Here is an 11,573-nt window from a genome sequence, read left to right on the forward strand (position 1 = left end):
GGGACCCGTTACAGGCCAGCTGAGGACCCGTCTCCACCTGGCTAAGCTCTCCAGCTGTCCCCCTCGTGGCACCTGTCAGCCGGCAGTCCTGTGCGTGCCGCCCGAGCCCCCATGTGTGTGGTGTAGTGAGAGTGGTGCAGGTCTGGTCACCATGACTAGCGTGGTGTGCGCCGCCCCGTCAGTGGTGGGTCGGGGACGGATCAAGGGAGTCCTTCGGCACGATCAGGCGGAGAAGGAGGAGAGGCCGGAGGAGCAGCTGGAAGGGCGAGGCCGGTAGTGCCATGTATGGTGCCGTGCCCTCCACTCGTGCAGGACAGGTGTTATGTTGCCCAGGGGAAGTGCCGCGTAGTGCCCGACGCTCGTGTGATGGTGGACGGCAGATGCCACCGCGTTGTGTCAGTGCTTCACCTGAAATCATATCAACTGGTGCTAAGCCAGCAGTGTTTTGTGGTGCAAACCGAGAGTTGCTTTTCCGACATATCCTGTGTCTGTTAGTCTCGAATTGGTTGTATCTGTGGATTTATAGACTTCCATGTCCACCTTTACATCCTGACCTTCGTCATCTTTACTTCTTCGTGGAGCCTCGACCTCAACACCGCCATCATGCATGCCATGAACGCCCTCTTCGAGAACAACTTGGGGTTCCTTATGATGCCACTGTAAGTACCTTACGCCGCAGGCAGTTGAGTGCGTTCCCCGGCATTGTGTTGGCCGGGTGTGCTCAAAGGGGAGGGCGGTGTGTCTGGGGTCCCTGTGCCTGAGTGCCGCGCCAGCCACTCACGCACGAGTTCCAAACAGAACAAAGTTAAGAGTGCAGCTGTCTTGCAGGGGGGTCGTCATGGTTTCTAGATAAATTGCCTCCATTCTTCTCTGAGCCAGCCAAGAAGAGACGTATCAGTAACAAATAGCTCTGTGTACCCTCATGTGGTAGATGAAAATGAGAGAAATAAGTACAAAATGCAGCATCCTTATAATATAAATCACGGCCCATTAAATCACCAGTAAGAAGAGGAGAAAAAGGAAGAGGAGGTGGAGATGGAGGAGGAGGAAGAAGACGAGTAGGAGGAGGAGGAGGGAGAGGAGTAGGGCGAAGAGGAGATAAGTAAGAGGAGGAAGAAGGAGAGGAAAAGATGTTGGAGACTGTTGCGAGGTCAGATTAAGAATTCCATAACATCCGGAACATCACGACCCAGTTAAAAAAAAAAAAACACTAAAGTAACAGGAGTGGAAATACGAAAATCAGGAGGAGGAAGAGCAAAGAGCAAAGAGCAGGAACATCAGGAGGCGGAGAGGAGGAGAAGAAAGAGGAGGAAGAGGCTGCTGGGCGGGAGGGCTGATGCAGACTTCTCTTAACTCGCTGCAGCCTGTTAACGATCCCGGGAGAGCTTAACACATGTAACGACCCACGGAGCTGAGTCTGCCAGCCATTCATCATCTATCGACCCCCGTCCCTGAGAGCGCTGCCTTGACTTTCTGAAAGGCCTCATATTTATTTTCTCCTTCCTCTCGTTTTAAAAGAGTACACGATTATAACTAGTGGTGGGGTGGGAGGAGGAGGAGGATGGAGAAAGAGGAAAACAAAAGGAGGAGGAGGAGGAGGAGGAGATGATGGTGTGGGAGAGTTCAGCTGCAGTGCTCTTGAAAGAGTTTGTGCTCGTGTGTGTGTGCCCTTGCGTGTGTGTGTGTGTGTGTGTGTGTGTGTGTGTGTGTGTGTGTGTGTGTGTGTGTGTGTGTGTGTTTGGCAGCCCCGGAGCCTTGACATTTCGGAACGGCAACTTGTTCTTTAAGATTCGGTCTTTTCTTTCGTATTTTAGGAGCCTTGTCACGGGCGATAAAAGCAGTCGCTTCTAGTCCACATGGGTACACGAAAGGCGCCGACCCCAGACTTCTTCATGCTTTTGTTCATTATGGTTTGGTTCCCTATTACCATTGTTTTCATCCCCTGAGTTTGAGTGACGCTCGTGTACTCAACCATCTCCACTTTAGCTGTCCTCAGCGTTATATCGCAATAATTTCAAGCAATATCACTCCTACATCTTGACTGGTGATGGCTATGATGACTCGCCTACAGTGTTGCTTACGATGTTCTATGATTCAACCAACACAAGATCAGTAGCAACACAAGATCAGTAACAGAGCCTTTGATGTGCCGGGGTGGGGATCGTATACGTGTCAGATGATGGCTTGCTTACGGTGTTGCTTATGGTTCTAGTTCTATGATTCAAGCAACACAAGATCAGTAACAGAGCCTTTGATGTGCCGGAGTGGGGATCGTATACGTGTCAGATGATGGCTTGCTTACGGTGTTGTTTGCGAGGGTGTGTTCTATGATTCAAGCAACACAAGATCAGTAACAGAGCCTTTGATGTGCCGGGGTGGGGATCGTATACGTGTCAGATGATGGCTTGCTTACGGTGTTGTTTGCGAGGGTGTGTTGTATGATTCAAGCAACACAAGATCAGCCGCAGTGGAGTCTTTGACGTGCCGGGGTAAGGTTCGTACACGCGCCAGATAACATCAACGTGCATACTATTGACTGCTCTCCCGTTCCCTTCTTCTTCTCTCTGCTCTCCCTTCCTCCCCCCTCTACCTGACCTTGATTTACCGCTCCTCCGTCCACTCTGGCTCAAGGTCACCTGTGTTTGCTCTGTTTGGAGGAATCGACGTTTTCTTTACACCTGGGTATTCTCAGTTACTGTTAAGCAGATTCATGGGAGTTGATGTCATGTATTAAACTTCCTTGCACTATCCAATTAATTTATACTTTCAATTACGTTCTAATAGAGACAACCGAGTGAGATCCTTTTCAATTTATTTCTTTTATATGTGTTTACTTGTGGTTTAGGTGTCACAGAATCACCTGCAAATAACCAATATGTCAAAAACTCGGATAATATAATGTTTAAGTATGTAAGAATAGTATTTGTAGGCGAGTGTGTTTCATTAGAGTGACGAATTATGACATTTAAGTTTAAGTCGTTTTAGTGCTTGCCTTTTTTTGCCACAATAAAACCCAGCAGGTGAAAAAGCAGGTTGTTGTCGGCTTGTCCCTCCCACGTGCGTCAGGTAGAGCGAGGAGAGGTGGTACCCGTGATGGCTCAAGTGAATGTAAACAATGTGACGAATGGCTCTTCGCTGGTGGTGGCCAAACAAACATCAAGGAATACAGGAACTACTTTATTGCACTGAAAAAGTGAAATGTAGCCCCACTTATTATGCGGTATGTTCCTCAGGCTTTCACGAAATCCTTTTCTAGTTCATAATTGTCATGCCTCTCACTATCCATACTCATTTCTCTTTTACATCGCCATGCATCTCATACTTCGCCATACTTTTCATACTTCATCATACTTATCATAATGCCATACTACTAACACCATCATGCTTCTGAAAATTTGTCACTTCATACTCTGTCATTCTCATCATACTTTCCCATTCTTCTCATGCTTTGGAATGGAAGTGGAGATAGATAAACTTTCTTAATCAAACGCTATGTATGAACAATGCCCCAACAAAAACATTTTAATATATCATGTTTCTCTTCCTTATCCAAAACTTTGCTAATAAGGGATAAAGCGGCGCAGGAGAAGGAGAGAGGGAAGGAGGGAGGATAACGGGGAAAGGGAGGTGGTATGCAGGCCATTAATAATCCGCTTCTTCTTAAACGACACATTGACCAACTTCGTATTAAAATTTGTGCTTCTTCTTATCAGTCTCAACCATGTGCAGCGTGTGTTTCTGAGTGTGTGGGTGTGGGTGTGGGTGTGGGTGTAGGCGTCCGTGTTTTATGCTCTTTTAGATACACTTTTGCCTCGCGCGCCGTTCCGCTTTAGTCGTGTTTAATCTCCGCTCAGCCATAAACTTGAGGCGGCCATGGAGGGAGAGGGCGTGCATGTAGGGGACTGGGGGGCTGGGGGGGGCTGTGTTTGAGGGAGGGATGAAGGGGGTCCCGGCCGTGCTTGTCCCCCTCGCAAGGTGTGGCGTGAAACAGCTCCATAAAATTTGACACCGCCTGATGGGCCAACCCGCGGTGGTGCAAACAAACACCTCTCCCTCGCGCACTGTGTTTCCGAGCCTCGTGGTTTCGGATGCACTGCCGTAAACGTTGCCCGGATGAACGCGTGGTGATCGGACCTGAAGAGATACATTGCACGGACAGTTTTTCTTTTATGTAGTGAGCTGTAGGACGTATTATCTTTCCCCATATGTTATTCTTTTGCAGTTGTACGTATACCTATGTTTTAGAAGTATACTATTGCACTTGAGATAATATAGGGTTGTAGTAATTAGAAGTAATGTCGTGAATAATTATAATCGTTTGGAAACTATTTTTATGGCACAATATTTCAGAAAAGTAGTCCAGGGTCTGTTTGTGGGATTTTAGGTTTTAAAGGTGTCCTGCTTTTTGTCTGCCAGTGCATAGGAGTTTACTCTTTCAATTATTTTTGTTATAGTAGTAGTAATAGTAGTAGTAGTAGTAGTAGTAGTAGTAGTAGTAGTCGCAGTAGTAGTAGTGGAATTATTTATTATAGTGGTATTGTCAGTAATAGAAGTAGTATCATTTATCATTAGGAAATTAGTATGTTTTATAGACTATTCATTATATTCTAGAAACATTTTTGTCGGTTGTAATTTTCTGCAAGTTCATATATTTGTTTCATATTGTTGATAGTCAGAGTGATTATGTGACGTTCTTGTAGTGTCTCAGTTGTATTTACATTTAAATTGCAAACTTTATGATGCTGTAAGAACAAAAGGATTCCTACTCTCTCTCTCTCTCTCTCTCTCTCTCTCTCTCTCTCTCTCTCTCTCTCTCTCTCCCCCCTCCCCTCTTTTCCCCTCCCCTCCCATCTTCAAACAATCCCACGCCTGCTTGTTTTAACTTTCCTTTCCTTACTTCCTTTTTTTCATTTTCCAGGAGTCACTTTAGTTCTCCTTTCTTCGGCTCGTACTTTTGGTGTCTTCCCTCCTCGGCCCGCTCTCCCCTTTGTGCTACGGGACTGTGATATTGTGTGTGGGAGGAAGGGAACGTGTTTTACGCCCGGAGAATGGAAGGAAGGGGAGGGGAGTGACGCGAGAAGATACGGAAAGAAGAGAGAATGAGAAAAAGAGATACATACAGACGGACAGACAGAGAGACAGATAGACAGGAAGACAGATAAAACGACAGACAAAAAGGCAGACAAATATAAACACGGACAAAAATACAGACAGACAGAAAGAAATACGTAGACTAAGAAAGTTAAAAAGAATTGAAAAAAATGAAAATAAAGAAAAAAAATGTGGGTAAACGTATAAACAAATAAAAATAATAAAAAAGCACAGTAAGATATGAAATAGAGATAAGTATATTTAAGTAAAGGGACAAATTGATATTTTTAATGAAGAGAGAGAGAGAGAGAGAGAGTGAGAGGGGAGAGGAAGGAAGGGAGGCGGAGGAGTCAAGTTGCACTATTCTTCCTTCACCTGCGCCATTGTGTCCCGTGCATTCAGGGTCACGACTCATCTTAATTGGACTCTACTTCTTCCTCTCCCCGGCGCTATTTTTATGCATCCTTATTTTTTCTTCTTTTTTCTTCTTCCTTGTACCTCGCACGTTTTTTGGGGGGGGAGGGAGGGGGGCTATTTTTTTTTCAGGTCTTGATTTTTTTTTTATATTCATCCCTTTCTATCTTGTTCTGGATTCTTTTTCTTTTCTTTTTTGGTGATATTCTTGTTGGTTACGTGTTTTATTTTGAAGGTGCTAGATTTCGTTTTTTTTGTTGTTGTTGTTTTTCTTAAGAGGATTTTCATGACACTTCTCTTTACTATGTCTTCTTTTTTTTTATCTAGCAAACTACTTTTACCTTTTTTTGTGTTGTAATTTCGTATCCCTATAATAAAAAATGATGGGTGCGTTAAGACCATTTTGCCCTCTTCTTTTTTTTTATCTTTTTGCTTCATTTTCTGTTTTCTGTATATTATTTTATTGTTATTTTATTATTTTATTTTCTATTGTCTTGACTGCTTTATTTTCTACCGCAGTCTGACACGACATTCTCTCTCTCTCTCTCTCTCTCAAATTCTCTCTCTCTCTCTCTCTCTCTCTCTCTCTCTCTCTCTCTCTCTCTCTCTCTCTCTCTCTCTCTCTCTCTCTCTCTCTCTCTCTCTCTCTCTCTCTCTCTCTCTCTCTCTCTCTCTCTCTCTCTCTCTCTCTCTCTCTCTCTCTCTCTCTCTCTCTCTCTCTCTCTCTCCACATCATTCAACATAGCACACCACATTACCTTCCACCCACACACTACTTTCCCTCCCTTTCTCTCGCTCTCTCCCTCCCTCCATCTCCCTTGCGGCCTTTCTCGTGCCTTCAGATTCACCCACTCACGACAGACTCCCTCTCGCCACATTTCCTTTCGCTTTCAAGGCTTCAGGGGACAAAACGGACTCCTCTCTCCTCTTACTAAATCTTTATCGTGGAAACTTATCATGGAAGACCCTTCCATGTAGCTTGCGTTCTTTCTCCCTTTTCCTTGGCTTTTCCACTCTGCTTTCTTTCTTATTAGTGTGTATTGTCACGATTTAACTCAATTTGCTATCGTTTTCTCCTTTTTTCCTTTGCTATTTCACTTGTCTACTTTCTAAGTCTACAAAGTCATGTTCTGAACACTCCCTTCTTTCACTTTTCCCATCTCCTTATCGTCATTAAAAAAGGTTATCATCCACGCCACACGCTCGCAATTTTGGTTACTCTGAGGTTCTTTCTTCAACGTTTAATCTCTTGGCGCCCCTTTCCCACACTTGCCCATTCTTACGTGGGGGAAGTAAAGCCATTCTCAGGCGCTTGTCCGGACCTTCTGAACCCTGAGACTCCATAACGGGGGCTGGACGGAGGCAATTCCCGGGGCAAAAGTGTCGTGAACACCGCCCTTTGAGGAGAGCCCTAACGTCTAAGGATGAGGCTCCAGCTGGCATCGGGATTCGGTTATCCAGACGCGAGCCGCCTCCTTCACGTTGATTTGCATTTTAAGTGCTTCATAAATAACTTTTCAGACGCAACAGAGCCCCATTATGTACCGCGTTGAGGCGAGGCGGTGAAGACGGAAAACAAGTGATAGGAAAAGAGGGAAAAAAAAATTGATGAGGAAGGAGAAGATGAAGCAAGTTTTGAAAATCGAGTTTCTACAAGGACTTTTTTTTCTTATTCCTTTAGTTAACATCACAATTCTTTCATCTTCTTAGCTTATTCCTCTAAAATATATACTTAGCAAACTATGTCAATAAGAAAAGACTCCAACACCTCCACCACCGACATCATTACCACCACTACCACCATCATCATCATCACCAAACACCCCACCACCATCACTACCCCCATCATCATCATCATCACCACTGCACACCCCACCATCATCATCACCCCCAACTACCCCCACCCCCATAACCAACACCAAATTACACTGCAGACATTAGCAAAAATTGAGAAAAAAAAAAGTCCCACACAAACAGCTAACTCGCATCCTCCTCTTCTTCGACGCCGCCTGCTCGTTCCGCTCATCTTAATTGTCCTCCAGATTTTCTCACCTTCCAGACACACACGAAGAGGAGCAGCAAAGCAGATCGCGGAAAGGAGGGAGAGGGAGGCTGGTCGGGTGGGGCGGGGCGCTAACACAGACCACGGACGTTATATGAGCGGGAAACGCGGTGTGAGTGGTGTTTATGGTGCGCGTGGCGGTAATGGTGCAGGCTTAATGGTGGCTGGAGAGGCTCACTGCGCGCCGGCTGTTACGGGGCGGGCGGAAGATGTTTATAGCGGATCCGAAACTTTGGGTTAGTTTTCCGGGAGAGTGCATGGGCTGGGCTGGTGGTGGTGGTGGTGGTGGGTGTCTGTGTGTGGAGGGGGATGTGTGGTTGCATGTGTGACTGTATGTGAGGGGGAGAGCGGCGGGGAAGGTGTGTGGGGTGGGAAGGGTTGAGAGAAAGAAGTGTGTGTGGGTGTGTGGGGGTGAATGCCGTCCCACCGTATTCATGACACAAACTTCTCAGCATTTGTCGATTATATCTAATGAAGTTCTCTGTCAGGAAGTCACCGAAGCCAAGAGTCATAAATAAAAGGAAAATAGATGGCAAGGGAGATAAGTAAAAAGACAGGCAAACAGAAAATAGATATGTATAGAGAGGCAAATAGATAGGGAGGAAAATAGATAGATAGATAGATAAGGAGACAAACAGACAAACAGAGAGAGCCAGACAGACATACACACAGACAGACAAACAGACGGACGTAAAATACTTAATTGAGTTGTCGTAAGTAGGTCTCACGTCTGGTGTTACAAACTCGGGTGTCTTCAAACAGGGAGAAGAGTTAGGACAAGTTACACGTAGCTCGCCGCCGCTGTGTGAATGAAATAATAATTCCTTGAAACATTCGTAGTAACTTGCTTTAACTCAATTGTGCAGTACAGTATGTTGAGATGACTTAGTGCTAATGGATTCTCTCTTTTTTTCTATTGTGAGCACTTCTTGCCTGATGTAATAGCCAGGGAAAAGAAGGGAACTCAAGAGGGAAGTGTAAAAGCTCAGATTGACAAGATGCAAGAACAGGAAGAAAGGAAATGGGAAGTGAGATAGGTCATTTTAAACACGTCACGAGAACAGCAAGAAAGTAAATAGTAAGTGAAAAAGATAGAATTAAACACGACGTAAGAACAACAAGAAGGAAATCGTAAGTGAAAAAGATAACACATTCACGCGATGCAGGAAAGGGAAAGGAAATCGAAGGTAAGAAAGCAAGAACAGGGAGAAAGGAAGCCGAAAGTGAGGAAAATAATAATAACTCGAAGCGGGAACAGGAAAGGAAATCAGAAGTGAGAAAGCTAAGATTAAACATGATTCCAGAAGTTAGTTTGGAAGGTGCCGACTTTCACAACTTTTCGCCCCTCCTCGAGCCTTCACTGAAACGGGGCGGGAGGTGAGGAGCTCCGCGGAGGTAGAGGACCGAAAATTCAATTAGGGAGGCGAGGCGATTGTCAGTAGTAGGACTTGACTTGTGAAACCGAGGAGCCGACAGTCAAAGAGAAGGTCACGGAATTGTAGAAGCTTAACAGTTGGAAGTTAAGAAAAACATACGTAGATGTTAAACAAATAAAAAAAAAGACCGTGAAATTAAAGAAAATATATATTACTAAGTTTAGCCATATATATTCTTTCCCCCCGTCCAGGCAAATTGTTTAGGGGGGAAAAAATATTTACCTTTCCCGGGGATTTTTTTTTAATTTTTTTTTTTGGCTCCCTTAATTCTTGTAACTGCTAATCAAGACATGAAATTAGGCTTAGCAGGGAGCCAGAGGGACATACGGACGTTTTCTCTCTCTCTCTCTCTCTCTCTCTCTCTCTCTCTCTCTCTCATTCGCTTGTCTCATTATCCTTTCCCACCTCTCATTCCCTTTCTTATTTACCCCGTGATCCCTTATTTTCTTTTACTTCCCCTTTCCCTCCTCGCCCTCATCATCCGCCACCTTATTCCTCCTCCTCTCTCGTCATGCTATAATTCTCTCTTTATTTTCTCTTACGTTTTTTCATCTTTTTTCTTCATATTTTTCGCCCATTTTTCCTTATTCGTATCTTTTTCTCCTCCTTTTTCATTCCTACTTTCATGCATTATCTCCTTCGTCATCTGTATTTTCTTATCAGCCTTTTATTTTTCATTTCTCTGTTTCTTCAATTTTTTCTCTTACTTTCTTTTGCATCCACTTCTCTTTTTTTCTCTTCTCTTTTTCGTTTCTCCTCAGTTTACTTTCATTTTTTTCCCTTCTCACCATTTTCTATCATCTCTCCTCTCTCTCTCTCTCTCTCTCTCTCTCTCTCTCTCTCTCTCTCTCTCTCTCTCTCTCTCTCTCTCTCTCTCTCTCTCTCTCCATCTCTCTATGTTAATTTCTCTCTCTCTCTATCTATCTATCTCTATATATCTCTATCTCTCTATATCTCTCTCTCTCTCTCTCTCTCTCTCTCTCTCTCTCTCTCTCTCTCTCTCTCTCTCTCTCTCTCTCTCTCTCTCTCTCTCTCTCTCGTGATACATTTTCTCTTCTACTATCTCCCTAGACACCAACTCGTCTTCCAACTGCACGCTTCCTTCTTGCTCTTCCTCCTCATTCTTCTCTTCCTCTTCTCCTCTTCATCCTCTTATTCCTCTTGTATTAATTTTCTTTTCCAATTGATATTCTTTCCCCACGCAGTTTCTTATGTTCTCAGGTTTCTTTTCCTTTCTTTTCCTCCGTTTCCTGCTCCTCTTCCTCCTCCTCCGTCTCTTTTATTTTTCTATTTCATATTCTTTTCTTACGCATTTTCTTATTTTGTTATCCATTTTCGTTCTTCTCCTTTCTTTTCCTCCCCTCTTCCTTCTCGTTCTCCTCCTCCTCCATCTTTTCCTCATTTTCTTCCACCTCTTCCTCCTCTTGTTATTATTGTTTTTCATATCTTTCTTTATGCATATTCTTATTTTCTAATCCAATTTCGTTCGTTTCTTTTCTTATTCTTCTTTCTCCCCATCTTGTCCTCCTCCTCTTCCTCCTCCTCTTCGTCCTTCTCCTCGTCCTCGTTCTCGTTCTCGTCCTTCAGGTTTGCCGGTGGGCGTGAGTTCGGATGACTTTCTGGTCCTCTTCAAGGTCACCGAGTCCTCTTGAAGTCCTCTTGTCTCTTTCTGTCCTCTGGTTCTCTTGATTTCACTCGTCTAGAGCACTCAGGGTATCGTCGAACCCCTCCTTCCCCCTTTTTTTTTTTCTCCCTATCTCTCTCTTGGTCTTGCTATCGCTCTCACTCTCTGCTGACGTGTGCTGACTGGCCGTACCGCTGACTGATTAACTCACGGCTGTTGTCCTGATGGCTGAGTGTTGCTTCCTGAGCCAGAGTGAGTCTTGGGTCGGTATTATAAGACAGTTACGCTTCTCACATCAGCTATTTCTAAAGGTCAAAGAGGGGATCAGTTGGGTTCTAATGAGTGTTTCTTTAGGTTCATGGTACAGAAGAACACGCAAACTACCACCAGGGTAATAAAACTACTTCAGGAAATGCACACAACTCCTTCGAAAGCCTTGTCAAATATGTGTTCTTGGGTGATGAAATGTCATAATAGGACCCTAAGTCTTTCACTGGACCTTCAAGTACTATAGTATTTGCTGTTTAATTTCCTTTGGCCTGTTTTGGTAATTGTTTCGTTGTTGTTTTTCTGTTCATATTTTGTCGCTGTTCCAACTTCATTTGCCCTTCCGTAAGCTCTTTTTTCCCTTTTTCCTCGCCCATCTTTTAGTCCTTTCCCCTTCTCTGTTCCTCTACTCATTGAAATTTTACTCTTCTTTCCCTCACATACATAACTCTGCTTATTTAACGGTCAATTGGACGCAGTGCTGTTTGTTTCCCCCTCTGTGCTACATTATTATCTGTTTATTCTGATCAAAAAAACATGAATTTACGTTTTTTTCCTGATATTTTATTGTTTTTTTTCCGTTGACTAACAAATATTTATGGGGTATTCTGACTGAAACACTAAACTTGCTTGTGTTTCTTTTGGTTCCGATTCCATAAACTCTTATTTCTTCTACTTG

The sequence above is a fragment of the Eriocheir sinensis genome, chromosome 46 (assembly GCF_024679095.1).
Source record: "Eriocheir sinensis breed Jianghai 21 chromosome 46, ASM2467909v1, whole genome shotgun sequence".
NCBI classification, from domain to species: Eukaryota; Metazoa; Arthropoda; class Malacostraca; order Decapoda; family Varunidae; genus Eriocheir; species Eriocheir sinensis.